This window comes from Carlito syrichta, unplaced genomic scaffold, assembly GCF_000164805.1.
Source record: "Carlito syrichta isolate Samal-C Ts95f unplaced genomic scaffold, Tarsius_syrichta-2.0.1 Scaffold287956, whole genome shotgun sequence".
NCBI lineage: Eukaryota > Metazoa > Chordata > Mammalia > Primates > Tarsiidae > Carlito > Carlito syrichta.
This window is the reverse complement of record NW_007232052.1, coordinates 98,678-101,124: the sequence shown is the minus strand read 5'-3', so window position 1 is coordinate 101,124 and position 2,447 is coordinate 98,678.

Sequence of the window (2,447 nt, the reverse complement as noted above, 5' to 3'; positions counted from 1 at the left end):
TGAGGCAGTACCATAAGGATTTCAGGACTCTCTCTAACAGCCGTATGTAGGCTAGACTAAGGGGGTCAGGATAAGGAGCTATTATAGGTAAGAAGCGATCTTTACCATGACCTATGGAGAAGTGAGTCAAGAAAGACTGAGAAAGCTGTGTCATGGAACTTGATCACAGGAAATGGAGGAAGCCTAAAATCCTATATAGCAGGTCAGCATCTGCTAAGGGGAATCTGGAAATGCCTGGGCAAATTTGTGACATGCCTGGTGACAAACTACAGATTAGTTCTAGCTACCCACCTCTAGCCCCTGAGCTTTTCTTCCTTAACTGAGTCACAATTCTACAAAGTGAAGGGAAGCAGAAGTTGCTCATAGATTTTCTTTGGTCCAGTGGATATATTCCTCTCTGGCTAGGAAGAGGTAGTAGTGAAAATCAGCCTAGCCTGAGTCTCATGCAGAGCAAGGGCCAAGGTGAGACTTTGCTCTGATGTGGCTGTTATCAATTAAAAGGTGACTTTTCACAGAAACATTGAGAAGCCAAGGACGTGGGCTTCTTCCCTCCATGTCACTAGTCTAAAAGTTAGAGGAAGCTGGACACACACTTGTTTGATGGGTTTCCTGAGAGTAAAATAATCAGCTCACAGGAACTTCCAAGGTTGTACTCTGGTGGGGAAGCATCCACGTGATCCCTTGCTGACTAATTTAGCAAATTATGTGTGCCCTCCTGAAAATAGACACATTCAGAAAGCTGAAAAAAAGAAAAATACACAAAGAAGGGCTCTGATACCAAAAGTGGGAGGAGAGATGTAGTTTCTTTGGCAACTTCCCCTTGTTTTTAACCCCATTGGTTCTGTCAGATTCTCCCTTAAGACCCAAGCAGAGAATCCCATTCATGGTCCTAGGTCAAAGAGATAGAAGTCTTATAAGACTAGGGTATCCATACTGTCTCTGCTGAATTCTACCCTAAAAGCTTAGAAAAGCATAACGATAAAATGGCTTTGGTAAACAATGGGGCAAACAAACAACGAGGCTAATAAACTATCATTCTAGGTGATGCACCATGGAACATACTAGAAGTATTGTTAAATTTTTTTATTAGACCGGTCTCTGAAAGAACACGACTCGTAATTTTGATTTCAATTATTGTAACTCACATCACTGGATTCTTGTTATACCAGCCCTACTACTCAAAAATATTTACAACAATCAGCAATTCTTTTACTCGGAGGCCCACAAATTAAACTGAAAAGCATTGATTATTTCTACTCATCTTTTATTCTGAACAAGACCTGAATGGAGGTGAACATGGAAGTGGAATATCTTATGAACCTTCCAATTTTGATCTAAAGGACAGATTTGTCACCACATGAAAGCACAGTAGGTAATTACCAGGTGGTTGAAATGACAATTAACTCCATCCTTAATAATTATAATTTGACAGACAATAAATCAAGATGGCAGCCATTTGTAAATAAACACCCACAGAGCCAACTGAATAGTATTGCACAATAGCTTCACCTCATAAAACCAGCAAGCTAGTTCTGACTAGTGAGCAAGTAAAGCTCCCAAAGACCAGAGAGAAGCAAGTTTTTGGGTCACCATGTTCCTACATTTGTCAGCTGGACACAATTGAGGGCCTAGTGTTATTTTGTTTTGTTTTTATTTGATTTTTTTCCTAGCACAATTATTGTTATTTTCCACAAAACATTAGCTTATTTTAAAATATGGGATTATAACTTTTTGGTTCAAGTGAAACTGTTCTCACAAATAGCTCTACCCTGGGGCCTTGCATACCGTTTAGCATATTGTGCCTTGGCCACAGAACAACATCCACTGTTTACTACCTCTCCTTCTGGAAAACCTCTCCTCATCTAGCTTCCATTACACATCCCTACTCCTTTTTTATTATTTTTTTCAGGATTTTTTTCTGGATTTTGAGAATACAATGGTGTCAGTATTTTTAACAACAACAACAATAATTTGTATCCTTTGTTACCTTCTGCTGCTGATTTATATTCATTGTATTGGTTAATCTTCTTAACCCTCTTAAGTGAAGATTTTTTTTCCAGTTACCCTTGAGAATAGGGAGGCCAAGAATGATTTAGTCACTTGTCCAAGGTCATTCAGCTAGTAAATGGTGAAGCAGAGATTTTAACACAAGTCTATGACCCCAAAGTCACTGCTCTCAACTCTTCTATTTCATCTGCACAGTCTTTATTATTTGTTCCAAGTTTTATGTTTTCTTTACAAAAAAACCTCACTAAATATCTTTCTGTTGGTCTGTCTTAGCTACTCCCACGCAGCTGTCATATCATTGCTAAGGATTCTCAAACCTATCTTTAACCCAGATCTGCCCCCTGAATACCAGATCATTGTAGCAACTCGTGATTATAGTCTCCGCCTGGATTCATTCTTTTATTCTGCAATTATCTATTAAGTACACTGTGGTCAGGCAT